The 15,028-nt window shown below is 35.9% G+C and overlaps 1 long non-coding RNA gene across 3 annotated transcripts; it reads left to right on the forward strand.

Moving 5' to 3' along the window:
• Positions 1-5,511: 5,511 nt before the first annotated feature.
• LOC113354492 lies at positions 5,512-7,749 on the forward strand. Of its 3 annotated transcripts, XR_003361913.1 has the most exons (7): positions 5,512-5,830; positions 5,921-5,998; positions 6,095-6,258; positions 6,484-6,647; positions 6,750-6,836; positions 7,012-7,248; positions 7,389-7,749. It is a non-coding gene; the product is annotated as an uncharacterized LOC113354492 (long non-coding RNA). The 3 variants fall into 3 exon arrangements; XR_003361912.1 differs by having other exon boundaries at positions 6,750-7,248; XR_003361914.1 differs by lacking the exon at positions 5,921-5,998 and having other exon boundaries at positions 6,750-7,248.
• Positions 7,750-15,028: the final 7,279 nt, after the last annotated feature.

Below are 15,028 nucleotides of genomic sequence, written 5' to 3' on the forward strand. Positions count from 1 at the left end.
TGTGTAGTCAAGAAATATTGTTGATAGGTGATTGATTAATCTAGGTTGTTCATCGGGAATATAAGACCGGATTATCAATTGGTTCATGTTCACCTTGATTTCATATCTTAAGACGAAACAAAAACCTAGGGTTTTTCTGTGGGAGACAGATTTATCCTTTGATAGACTTTTCTATGTGAGACAGATTTGTTCATTATCAAAAATCTGCGATTTTGGGTTGCAGCAACTCTTGGTTGTGGGTGAGATCAGCTAAGGGAATCAAGTGCGTAGTATCCTGCTGGGATCAGAGGCGCAGGAGTACAACTGTACCTTGAATTAGTGGGAAACTGATTGGGGTTTAACTATAGTCCAATCCGAAGTTAGCTTGGAGTAGGCTAGTGTCTGTAGCGGCTCAATACAATGTATATTCAATCTGTACTAGGTCACGGGGTTTTTCTGCATTTGCGGTTTCCTCGTTAACAAAATTTCTGGTGTCTGTGTTATTTCATTTTCCGCATTATATTGTTTATCTTTATAATTGAAATAATACAGGCTGTGCGTTAAAGTTTAATCGATTAGAGATCCGACCTTGTGGTTGTTGATTTCATTGATTAACACTTGGACATTGATCTTTGGAACCGTCCAAGTTATTCCTTGTATTTGATAAAGACTCGCTATTGTTTTTAGCTCAGTAAAAATCAAATCAAGAGAGATATATTAACTCCTTGAGATACTTTTATCTAGATTGAGTCTGACTGTCTAGTTGATTCTCTAGCAAAGTATTTCAGAGTTAGTCCATACAGATTGCTACGCGAAATATTGGGTAGTGTTGTTAGACCCCGTTTTTTCACAGTCAATCAATATTGACGGACTAAGTGAAATCGGTCAAGCTAGTTGGCACTAAAAATACATTTTAGTCCTCTAAATAGTTAACTCAACCACAATTGAAATGGGTAGAGTAAAACAATCCATACCCGTGCATTAGAATCCGCTGAAATGGGTAGAGTTATCTCCTCTTCTTTTGACAAGTCTTCCAAATCAATATTGCATGTCCTGGAAACCGATATTTATTACCAACTACACCAAGTATGTACGTTTCAAAAAGAAAAGGAATGGATTGTCAAAATTGGATATTTTTATATTGGCAATGAAAACATAAGACTGGAAACCGATGTTTATTACCAACTACACCAAGTATGTACATTTCAAAAAGAAAGGAATGGATTCACAAAATCTGGTACTGTACAAGAAAGTACTGAGAAAAAAATGACTAACTAAACATCAAAATCATAATTTCTCCATTTTAGGCAGACCTCAACCCTTCCATAGACATATCATTATGTCGCAAATGAAAAACAGTAACTACACCCAACGAAAACATGGGCAGTACATTTACTAACGACGAGAAATAATCAGACATGTAAATCTAACTAACCAGCGAACCCGGGATATATACATATAAAAGACGGAAGCAAAAATATCAATTTTTGCTCAACCTCCTATTCGTAAGCTCTTTCCAAGCTTACTGCCTCAACCTCGCTTCATATTATGTGGAAAAATAAAACAAATTAAAGGGAGTGAGCCACAATTTATTAGGAGATAGAACAGTTTAGTACGCAAAGTCGACGTAAATTATGAAAATGTAGACAAGATCAGCAGCGATAATCAGGATGGTGCGACCAAATATTGGCAATCAAATGCATAATAGCAGATTAAAAATTTGGGTTTCTATCGTGTAAAACAAACGACTCAGTTCTTATCTCTGTGAGACCTTATTCCTCGGGTAGTATTAGCTTTTCTTGCGAATTTTATAATCAACATCTCATTTAACCGTTTCACATTCTGATGCAGAGTCCCTTATATTACACTGACCTTGTTAGACAGGTACTCAAGTAAAATTATTCGACCGTGTTAAAAAGGTACCCAACTTATATTATGCGAGTTGTTAAAAGGATACCCAATTTATATTATACGACCGTATAAAAAAATACCCAATTTATATTATGTGACGTTGTTAAATCAGTACCCAGTTTATATTATGCAACCGTATAAAAGAGGTACCCAATGTATTTTTAGGACCGACTGAAAAACTGGGTATACTGAAATCATCAGAAAAGAACACCATGTAGCACCTACCTGACGTGTACAATGAATGACATAAGTGTAAATCTAAGTTATAGGAAAGACAGAAAGAAAGAACAATTAGCTGATGATGGACAAATCTAAGTGTAAATCTTAAAAAGGAGAGAAACGACAGAAGACAAGTTAGCTGATGATGGACAAATGCAACAACCTGGTTAATAGCTTCAAAATCATCAGGATTAGCATATTATAATTCTAAATTATCATACTGAAATGCATCTAAACATGAATATGTATATGGCAATTTTATGCCACCGGCCCTGAACACGTTAGAGAACCTAGAAGGCAATCAAAAATAATAATTTAACATCTTTTGGTCACACTGAATGTATTGATCAGTCAGGAAAGAAGACGATACATGCATTAATCATTTTGGAAGCCTGGATTATCTCTTTTCCTAAGTGGATAGATTTGAATCTCAAGTTGCATTGTACTCTGGATTATCTCTTTTCTTGAGTAGCTCCATGCCAAAAGACTGCAGATTTGGGGGGAATAACGTATCCATTTTTAGGCAGTGCAAAAAAGGGCAACAGAATATATACTCGAGTACAAACCATAACTTCAAAGTGGTAGAATGTCCTTAACGAACAAACCTTACGTTCTCATAGTAAGTCAGTAGAAGACAGGAAAAAAAGTGCAATGATTTAAATGTAGGCATAGAGATTGGTACTTTCCATGGAAGTCTGCGGCAAAAAAGCGTAGGAGTTAAGAAAGGTGTTTCACATGCAAGTATGATTCACGCTTACAAGATAATCATACGAGTATAAAGAGAATATAATCGTAACTTTCTTTGAGTAGATACTCCTGTAGGTAAAGAAGATGTCTGTGATCATGATATCAATGGAACCCAACCAGTTGAATGATAGTTCAGTTAGTGATGCCATGGACACGCTCACATTTCATAAAGGCCCGCAACTAAGGGGGGATTTGTTTGGTAATACAACTGTGCTATCTTTCCCGAAGTGGATTATTTGCTTAGCTAACAAAATAAGAAACACAATTTTAGCTTACCAAGGAGAACGAGAGCTAGGGATGGCCAAAGGATAATGAGGTTGTCCAAGTATCACTATAAAAATAGGTCTTATTAGTGAGTTTTTTTTTAGGGGCGTCACAAAGACTATTTGTGAGGGTGTTTTGACCAACTGTAGGAAATAGTAAGATTAGTGAAAGGAGCAATTTTCTTTGGTCAGTTTCGTGCTTCCGACAAAGTAAATTTTTTTTGTTTTGAAAGAGCCGACAAAGTAAATTAGATTTAGAAAAATGCCCATGTGAGAAAATGTATTTCATACAATGCCCATGCTTTTTTCAGAAATTATTTAATACCCATGATTTGACCTTTTCCATCGGTTTTTTAAAAAACACGTCTAATAGCCGTTTGTTGCATACGTGTTACTGAATCAGTCCTTGCAAATGACCCTAAAGCCCTTAAAGTCGTTAGACTCAAACTTTAATGAACAGGGTTGCAAAAACGAGTCAGCGACGATTAGATTCGGATCTCCACCCGAGTTAAACCTAGTTGGACCAGCGAGTCCTCCGACTCGTGATTGAGTGTAGTGTAAATATATAATCTAGTTAACTCGTGACTCATCTTCTTCTCAAGCACTAACACCATAGTATAACAGAGTCATTGGAGTGCATGTTAATTATTAGTGATTTGATAATAAACAAACAAAGCATTAATCCTCTTAGATCTCACTTTCTTTATCAGTAAATAAAAGAAAAAAAAATTGATGATCCATATAAACCTTCCACCATCTGCTAAGCAACCTTTCTCAGGAATTTCATCAAACAATTCAAGGCATTCACAAAATAAATTTCTTGTGCATGTGAATGGAATCAATGGATTAATCAGTTTACCATAACATACACAACATACATACATGATGCATAAAACCCAAATTTCTATAAACCCAATACCTAAATTAACTTTCAAAAGCCTAATTGATCAATTAAAGTTCAAAGAGATATGCATCGGACGAATTAACACTAACCCATTATTCCAAATTGTGGGAATTTTTAACCAAAAATGACGAACTTCAACAAATCAAAGCCAAGTAATATCTTGAAAACTACTGATGCTTTGTTGTACTTCGTCTATTTTTTTTTTTAAGAAACCCTCTTGATACTACTTGAATGAGCCGAAGGTAGTACGTAGTGATGATGATTTTAATGGCGGTGCTATCGGTTTTCTGTGTTGAATGAGAGGATTAAGAGCCGGACTACTGATTTTTCGCAAGCCCGAGCGACCAGTGATATGTTTGCTTAAGAAGGCTATTATTGGGGCGTCACACTCCGATAGAGAGGCTTCATTTGAATTTCTAATGTCCAAAAAAATGGTTATGGGATATCTTAACACATATACATAATGTCTAGATTACCCTTTAATTAAAAGTGATTTTACGTCCAGGTTTGGATTAATTTCAACCTTAGAATTTTATTTGCATGTAATTTTACGTCCAGGTTTGGATTAGTTCCAACCGTAAAAGCTCATTTTACGTCCAGGTTTCTTTTAATTCCAACCGTAGAATCCGATTTTACGCCCAATTTTCTTTAAATTCCAACCGTAGAAGTGATTTTACGTCCAAGTTTGGATTATTTCCAAACGTAGAAGTGATTTTACGTCCAGGTTTGGATTGATTCCAACCGTAGAATTTTATTTGCATGTAGTTTTACGTCCAGGTTTGGATTAGTTCCAACCCTAGAAGCTCATTTTACGTCCAGGTTCCTTTTAATTCCAAACGTAAAATCTGATTTTACGTCCAGGTTTGGAATATTTCCAACCGTAGAAGTGATTTTACGTCTAGATTTGGATTTTTCCCAACCATAGAAGTTTATTTTACGGCCAGTTTTTCTTCCCACAAAAACTTTGTCCCAGAATTCACCAAGTATACAACAAAATTCATTAATTAAATTTTATCTAATTAAATTAAATTAAAATTAACTAAATAAGGGTTGTTTAGTCATTACAAAATTATTTGAAATAATGGGTTTTTGATATTACTTATGGGTGATCCGTTTTTGTCCCATCAGATGACGCCCCTCTAATAAAATGTGACGCCCTAATAATAACCTTCTTGCTTAAAGCCCGAGAACAATAACAAGAAGAGATCGATGTGAACGAGAAGTTTATTAGATTCATTTTGGGATACGCTAACGGCAAGGGTAAGCACGGAAGTTCACATTAGAAATGGACAGACGGATCTGGATGAATTGCTAACGGCATGGGCATTAAATAAATATAAAAAAAGCATGGATATTTTATGAAATGCATTTTCCCACAGGCGCATTTTTTTAATTCTCCCAACTTGTTACTAGTTTTTTTGTTTTTTTCTCAACCTTATCTGCTGAAACAGATCTCGTTTTATTTCACTTCCATTTTTTCTCCTTCTCTTCTGTTCCTTTTTCCTCTTCTCTGTCCTTTTCAATTTCAATAGATTGAATTAAGAGAGGATTCATAGAAAATTAATACTGATGTGTTGAGGGAGAGAGTTGTTGATGGAGCCATAGTTGATTGAACGCAGAACTGTGTTGAGTTAGGGAGAGTGTTCTAAGAAAAATATGATGTTTTTACAGATAAGATTAACGTTTCAATGAGAATCGATAATGGAGATAAAATTTACGAATCTGAGATTTAGAGAAACGGAATGGAATCAGGGATAGTTGATGGTCATGGTGTCGATCCGTCTGTTGATTCAAACTCAACAGAAAGGTAAGTTGACTTTAGGGTTTATTTAATTAACTCTGTTTTTGTGGGAAATTGATTTATAGATTGATCAATTAGTGATGGGTTTGTTGTTAGGAGTTACGGTTAGTGATTGCATTTGGGTTCAGTGGCATAAGTGATATCGAAGGTTTTGACTGTTCCAGTTTTCCAATTGTGAGTCCTATTTGATTCGGTCCTTTACACACTAAGTTTCATGTTTATATATTGCTTGAGGCTTACTTGTTGGTTTATTTTATTTGTAATGTATAGAGAAGTGCTGGAGAAATCTTGTCTTTCTCGACGGAAGGATGGGTTGCACCAAAACTCCCTAGAAGGGCTGACAAGTTCATGCTCTATATACTTAGTGCTGGGAAGAAAGCTCTGGCTGATGGTGGGATCTCGAAAGAGGTCATGAATGAACTGGATAAAACTAGGTGTGTAAAACATGCCATGGGTTCTTCTTCCATTTGATTTTCCTTGTTTATGAAAATTTATGGGGGTGAATGCTTTTGGATAACGGATTTGATATCTTGTAGCTTGCATGGTGGTTGGGTCTTAAGTGGCTGCAATTTTGGATATAATCGTAGTTTTTAATAGGATATGTTGAGCTCATATATCACTGACTTGGTACTTATCACGTGAATGTTGAAAATGTGTAGGCCAATGTCTGTCATGCTTATCAAGTCCTGGAAAGAGGTGGAGTAAAAAAGGAAATTACTGTCGTTTTCATGTATGATGACATCGTGCTCAATGAGAAAACTCTAGGCCTGGTGTCATTATTAACCACCCTAAAGGTGAAGACGTTTATGCTGGAGTGCCAAAGGTTTGTTTCTGTTTTCCTTTCATCATTCATGTTTAGCATGTTTCTTTCAGTATAATATTTTTAAGCTGACATTTTACTAATTTGGGGATCTTATTGTTGCAGGATTATGTAGGGCGCTGTGTTACTGGTCACAACTTTTACTCAGTTCTCCTTGGAAACAAAACTGCTGTTAAAGGGGGTAGTTGAAAGGTTATTGATAGTGGTCCGAATGATCACATCTTTATCTTAAAATTTGTTTTCTTAATGCTTGTAAGGAAGATCTATACATGATGCAGTCGTTGTTCTCGCAGCTCATGTGTAGCCGCTAAACTTTACAAATAATTTTTTGCCAAATTGCTAATGTTCCGATTAACTTGCAAAACAGAATCATGATGGATTTGTTATGGGAGAAGGAGCTGGAGTTCTACTTTTTGAAGAATTAGACCATGCGAAGATAATTTGTTGTTTCATTTGAAAGTGTCATTGTTGAATTGCTAATGTTTATAGCATCTGATTTCTTTTGGCTGTGCAATACAGAAAAGAGGAGCAACTATCTATGATGAGTTTCTTGGCGAAAGCTTTACTTCTGATGCTTATCATATGACCGAGCCTCATCCAGAAGGTAAGAAAGTCATAGCTAGCATGTATTACATTGCCTTGAGAAACATGTCCAATGCTCATGTCTAGACCAAACATAGATGCATGCTCGCCTTGATTGATGCATTTCGCTGATGACTGTGGTTTCTCACAATGTACAATCAGGAAAAGGTGATGTTCTTTGTATAGAGAAGGCCTTAGATGGATCTGGGGTTTCCCAAGTCCATGATCGATCACCTATTAGGAGCAGCTGGTCTTGTGGAAGCTGTTGCGTTGGTGCTGTGGAAGCTGTTGCAGCTGGTGCCTTTTTTTTGTTTTCATGCCATCAGGTGTGTTTAAAGTTTGTCCCAAACTTTATACAGGCACTTTAGATGTTTTTAAGCTTAGTTACTACCTTTTTGAACTCTCTGGGTGTTGTTCTGTTGCCCAGATTTCTGTTTCAAAAACAGTAAAACATGCATATTACATGCATATTTGTAAGTTTCAATGGAAAACTTTGTTATGAATGCAAGTTTCTATTATTAAAGTTTAGTTTCTTATTTGATATATATGAAATGGTGTAAGTTTATGTTCTGAAAAACTATGAGATTTTTGAGGATTCTTAAAATCTAAAATCCGGCGACCGGTTACCGTTGATCTTTGCCGGGAAAAAATTAGCCGGTAGTGGTAGTACAATTGGTGACGGCCTAAAAAGCGTCACAAATAGAAAAATATGAGTGACGGTTGACCAAACCGCCACAAAAAAGAAAAACCGACGCCACTAGTCACGACGGCTGGTCCTGCGTCGCAAATGTTTATTTGACTGCTTTTTTTCTATTTATGACGCTTTTTTTCTAATTGTGACGGTTTAAGAACCCTCACTAATAGAACCTGTTTTTGTAGTGTATATGATATGACTGCCATATAGGTTCGTCCATTCCTTTGCCGCAAGGACACAAAAAGAGGAGTTAGAAAGGGAAATGTAGCAAAAACATTCATCTAAACTTGTCATGCCATTCAAAAAGAATACTTAGTGATTTTCATGATTAAATAATCTCTAAGCTCTTTCAAAAAGTTTTTAGAAAGGAAAAAAAGATATGAACAAAGTGCCACTGTTTCATCTTTTTCATATCAATAATACATCCACAAGTTCCAATAGTTTGTTGGTTATGTGATATCAATGAAATACGACACGAGCATAACTTATAAAGATAATCTCAACCCTACCTGTTTCAATAGCCTCTGCCTCATTTGCTTTCCAGTGTTTGACAATAGTTTCAGAGAGCGGGTCATCTGGGAAATATGTTCAAGTATGCATTATCAATCAAGGATTTTCCCTTCTTATCCACACCATTCTCCATTTTCAGGTTTCGGCTACAACAATAAGTTAAGAACTAAACAATCAATAGAAGAAAAAAAAACTAAAACTCAATATAACTAACAATAAACATTGTCATATGCAAATTCAAAACTTATACTTTTGTTGCAATTATACTTCGATTTAGACGAAGTCCTATCCTTAAAAAAAACAAAAACAAAAGAACCAAAGAATCAGGTCAATAATCATTAAACTCGTTAAAACAAGCACAAGCAAAAAAAAAAAAAAAAAAACCTAAATAAAAATCCCCAATAACGTATAATCTTAAAATAGTTTGATCAATTTAGGAACGAGATCTGATATCAAACGGATATGACATACAATAATTTACAGAGATTTAATTATCAAGCAAGATGGAAGATTGTTCTTCTTCCGTGATTGGAAATTATATTTTTATTGGAAAAGACCATAAGCGATTAGCCTTCTTTATTTCTTCTGACAAAAAAAGAAAATCAATAGTTGAATGAGCCGATCATAAGGAAAAAAAAAAACAGATCTGGAATCATGACGGTAAGTATGATCATCCTTAAATTTCAAAAGGCTAAAAGCTAATTCTAAAACCCATCACTCTTCCAACCATTTCTGGATCGATGTCGGCCTCTTACTTTGATCGGTTTTGGGTAGAGATGAACAGGGGAACCAAAAAGAGAAAACTAGAGATTAATTAACTACGTGGATGACAAATAAAGTTTCTGATACTGCCATTTGGTGACACATCACTATGCGGTCATTCAGCTGTCAAAATAAGCTGTTAATATAGCAATTTCGCTCAAGAATATCAACCATGTACGGAAAAAAGAATTCAGCTGACCCTTGACCAACACGTTCCCGAACAGGCGTGCTCCGGGGTTATGTCCTTAAGACCTATGAGAGGCCACCTTGGCCTACATACAGTATTGCACCCCCAATTCTTGAGTACATTCAGTCTCTCTCTCAACTAATTACCCAATTAAAACCGAGTCATCTCAGGAATACCCCTTCAATAACCTTTCATTAACCGGACAGCACTCGTAGAAACCTTCCCTATATATTGACCTCACCCACCTTATAAAAGAAGGACTCCTTTTCCTCGAACTCTTCCTCATTCCATAATACACGTATCTTTGCGCAAAGTTCTTGTTATAGATTATTACTTTGAGTTTTCTCATGGGTGGAAAGCCAGACGTATCAGCAACATTGAAGGAGACAAGTGAAGGTTGTGTTGCCCCAGAACCAAGGACACTGGCACCATAGCTTCTAAAACGTTATGACAAGCTTGATGAAGAAGATCAAGATACACTGATAACAAATTACGCTTTCTTTAATTTTTTCAAACCAAATAACGAAAGTTTTGGAGAATTCATACCTGAATTGAGTAATACTGCTTTTTATCAAAAGCCTTCTCATCAAGGTTGGTTGATCGTTCTCTGTGATGAGGGAGAAATTGATTACAGTCCATCCAGTCGGAATTATGGTGATTGTTTTCTTTGGAACCCGATAACGAATGAGACAATTGAGTTACCTACATTACTGGAGTTTTATAAAGGTAAATATGGATTTTACGATTGTGTTTTGTCATCACCTCCTCCAACGGAGCCTAATATTAATTCCCACAACAATAATAATGACTCGGTGGTTTTATTTTTTTGGTTGTAACCGGGATGAAGAGGCTAATGGATACACTTTTCTATTTTGTCGCCCTGGAGAAACACAATGGAGAATAAATAAGTTGACTACGGATATCGCAGACTTGATCCCACTGCGAAGGCCTAAGTCTCTCCTTTGTTTTAAAGGTAAGTTATATTTATTGTGTGCGAATTCTAATCACGTAGATGAGCATCACCTTGAGATCGAACACTTCATTAAGGATACTGATTTGGATATATCTATAAAGTCATTCCATGTAAAAAAGGAGGGGTTTCCAGTAATAGGAAAAGCATATGTTGATAAATCTCGTTACGTGGAATCTCATGATGAACTTTTCAGAGTTGACATCATTCAAAGTAGAGGTAGTGGGGAAGTCATCTCGATAAAAGTGGCGAGGTTGAATTTCTCGGTAATGGAATGGGAGAAGGTGAATAGTATTGGAGGTCATGTTCTATTTGTTGGCAGCCAGCATACCACAGCTTGTTCTTCAGCAGCTGAGTTGGGTTTATCAAGTGGTTGTTTGTATTACTTGCTCTGGCGTGACGAGCAAAGTGTGTACAAATTCGAAATTGGAAGTACCGGCAATACTGTTGCTTTGCAGTGTCCAAGGGAAGAATTTTCTTACACGGACTGGGTTACAATGCCTGTTAATGTGCATGGAAGAGTGGAAAATGTGTTAAGTGACAAAGATGAAGAAAATAGCCTCTTAACGGTACAAGATATCAAAACAAATGCTACTTAGGGGTGTCCATTGAGATTATTCCATGAACTTGCAACTTCCTCTTCGCCCGCGTTGCAGTTTCCGTTTTGATACAAATGCAAGTTCATGGAATAATCTCAATGGAGACGTTCTGGGGTTGATAGCAAATAATCTCCACGGATCAGATTATAAGCATTTCCGTTCAATGTGTAAAGGAAATAGAGAGATAATACCAAAAGTGCAGAAGACATCATATTTATCTCCATGGCTGGTGTTTTCTAGAGACCAAAATTATACTATCTTCGATGTCATAACCCCAAGGTGTACAATAATGAAAATTACATCATGAACCTGTCCGAGGCAGCAGGCTCTACAATCCGTTTTCACAGGGGCGGCTGGCTACTAATTGTATATATATAATTTGAGTACGAAATACTGACTCCAAAATGAAAATTAGGTCAAAAGCTTGAATTCTAGAACTCCTGGCCCCCTACCAATAGGAATCAAGAGTGTTGCATTTTATTCGGCATTCACAACCCAAGGTCTCTATTTTTCCGTAATTTTCTTCCTCTAAAATATCCTATCTTTGCGTTTTATTCGGCATTCACAACCCAAGGTCTCTACTTCTCCGTAACTTTCTTCCTCTAAAATATCCTATCTTCTTTTTCCAGTTTTCTTACGGCATGATATTACTTTTGCGGAAATCAGAGATTATGGTGTAGATTTTCGTTCGGCATGATATTACTTTTGCGGAGACCAGAGATTATGATGTAGGTTTTCTTTCTTTATCTTTGTATACCCCCAGAGGCTTTAATATCCTAGGGATTTATTAAGGGATTTCCTTCTTTTACTTCTTCTTTAATATCCAAAGAAACATAAAGCAATTTTATTTGCAAAACCCTAATTCCTATTCTTTTAATTTCTCATCCTTTCAATCATTATTTCTGTTAGTTCCAGTCTTCTTATCACGTGTTCTTATTTTCTCTCCACCTTCTGTGCATATCTTTGCAGTGAGGAAACTCTTGTTCTTTCTGTTGTATATGCTCTTATCAGCCCTGAAAAATGAATTGATATAATCCGTATTTTCTTCCTTCTTAGCAGGTGTAGATGCGATAATTTTTGATGATTGGTGCTTATTTTTGTGATTTATGGTTGGGTAAGTGATTTCAAGGGAGGAGACTGAAACATCACTATATCCATGTAGAGAAAATAGGTTTACTTGCATATACATAGCAGGTCAGTGCACACAAGTCTTAGTTTTGTAATAAATTTAGTTAGGAGAGTCCATTTGTTAATGTGGTTGAGTTGAAATGTTCTTTCGTCAGTGGTGTTTGATAATGTTTCTCATGTTCACAAGCGATTTCTCCGATCTCAACCATGGTCACTGTAATGTAATGTGCTTTGACTGTTGTTTATACTTCTTCTGTAGTATGCTTTTCATTATATAATTTATCTTCTCATCATAATTTACTTGCTCCTGTTTTCGTTTTATCTAGGCTGTTCTCAATAAAATGTGTGGGAACTAGGAGCATGAAGTGCAATAGAAATATATTATAGGTGAAGGTTGCAAGTGCCTTATATTCTACTCTAACTCTTTGCAGTTATATATTGAAGGTACTTTTTTTTCATAGTGACCAGTTTCTATAATGAAGGTTCAAGTTTGAGGGTGAATGTTTGAACTTACTTTTTTCCATAACTTGAATGCCCCGTGAACATAAACTTTGGTATACATGGTATAGTGGACTCACTCAATCCCTCGATTATTTTTTAGATTGGATTACTCATTCGTGCAGGTTGTTTTTGAGCTTTAAAAGAATTTTGTTCAAGAGGGTGCAATTTTTTTGAATGTCTCAATTACTTTTATGATTTTTAAATATTCTCTTCAATTGTATTATATCAGACTAGGTATCACCCCGACCTACGGCCGGGGCTCAACCTTTTTCGTTTTCGTTTTGTTGTTTGATCGGCTGGTCATTCACAAAACTAATTAGATTATAACGGTCAAACATCGAGCTTATAAGTTAGTTCAGACTTGCGTCCCTAATATTTGTGGTTGTGTCAAATTAGCCGGGGCTTACAGCCCCGACCGTGGTCCCTTGAGGATACCATAGTATTTTATTGATCTGGTCAAATTAGCCGGGGCCGTGGTCCCTTGAGAATACTATAGTATTTTGTTGGTCAGGTCAAATTAGCCGGGGCTTACAACCCCGACCGTGGCCCTTAAACATTCCCTAATGTTTTATTGGTCGGGGTTGTGACACTTAAATCTCGCACATAAATCTTTACCATGTTTTTTATTTTATTTGTTTTTTAAAAATAGCTTTTAGATTAGTTGAGGTTAACTTAAATTTTCTTGAGAAAGTTATGGTACAAATCATTATGCTTATTGGATGATTGAACGTTCGATGGACCAGAGTATATCTGGTGTACATGAATAATCTTCATGGAGGGTCATCCACCAAACATAAGCCAAACAGACCCTTAGCCATATGTTTTCCGTGAAGATGTATTAATAAGGAGATATTTGGTTGCATTAAACATAAACACTCTTACCCAATTCACTCCTCTTCCTCTATTAGGTTTTCTTTCTTCTTCTTTCTACTTTAGACCAATTTTTTGTTTAAATCATCAGCTTTGTTTTCTTTTATTTCACCGTATCCATCCTTTAAATCATCCATAATAATAACTCAGTATAGATAGAAGACCATCTGTTGGTGAAACCGTTAAAGAATGACGCTATTCTGTTCTATAAATACATCTACTTAGTGTTAGCCTATATTAACGGAAACTTAGTCAAATTAGGAAATCCGACGCTGCAGTCAAATTAAGAAATCCAAGGATCCGACGCCGTTAAATAATCTTTAGAATCATATTTTTATTAGGAAGCCAAGGGATCAGACGGACGTCTATATAGGACATATAACCGATCAATCTCCATCGTGAGATGACGAAATCGATGGTCGGATTTGTAAGACTACACACACCACTTCTTTTTATAATATAGATGTATTTCCATGTAAGAAGTGGTAAGGGATCATTTCATTCTGTACCCTTGGACAGGATGTAGCTGAGAAGGATAATGTCCAGTTGACGTGCACCATTTAACTTTTTTTGGAAGCAAATAGTGAATTTTCCGTATTGATGCTTGACTTATGTGCCTACACTAAATTTTGTTTATAATAACTTGTGCACCTTAATATGTTATGGTAATGTATTGATGAGTTATAAAGTCAATCTTCGTCCATGGTTGCTTTACAACTTCAAATATCACAATTGTAATGTTCGTTCGAGATCCAGTAGTATATATATATGTATATCCCAGACAGATATATTGTATTTTTGGTACATCCATATAGTTGTGGGAGCACCACGAGAAAAGCATGTTGTACACTTACGCTGTTGCTATTCCTATTAGCAACTTATTCTTGATATTTTTCACTTTGCGAATAATTTTAACTGCAGTTCATGAGGTTTCGGAAAATTGCTCGGTACAAGGAGGATGGAGGAATATTGAACGAGGTTATTGAAACTCTCGGAAATTTGACTGGATTTTTTGTATTTAGCTAGATTTTTAGAGGAGTCTGATCATTTCTTATACAAATTTGCAATATTTAGTGAATCATGGGTTCATGTTCTCTTTCAGGTCTCAAATATGGCACAAACTACTCAACAACTGTTGACAAATGGTCAACTGTTATGAAGTTCAGCAACAAAAAATGCTCCGAGACTTAAGTTATGCGAGTTAGTATATTACAGCTTCCGAAAATTAGCTTCATGCCTTAATGGTATGGTAATGTATTGCATATGAGCTGATTGATAATTACATGTTGTTTAGTATTCAATAAGGTTGCTTTAAATAGGTGGATGTTGATATTCCGTAGAAGAAACAACGTCGACCAAACTCTTAATACACCTAGCTAGATATGCTTAGTTTGGCTGAGGTGAACTGAATGTACAAAATAAGCTTACTGTTTGGAAAGGTACACATTGGAGTTTGTATCATTTTATAGAACTATGTTGTCGGAAATGTTTTGCTAACCTGTTTTTGCTTTTATCCCCAATACTATTGTAAAAGTTCAGCTGTGTTAGTTGACTTTATAAAATTTTATTCAAGAGGTTATA

The sequence above is a fragment of the Papaver somniferum genome, chromosome 2, assembly GCF_003573695.1.
Source record: "Papaver somniferum cultivar HN1 chromosome 2, ASM357369v1, whole genome shotgun sequence".
In the NCBI taxonomy this organism is placed as follows: Eukaryota; Viridiplantae; Streptophyta; class Magnoliopsida; order Ranunculales; family Papaveraceae; genus Papaver; species Papaver somniferum.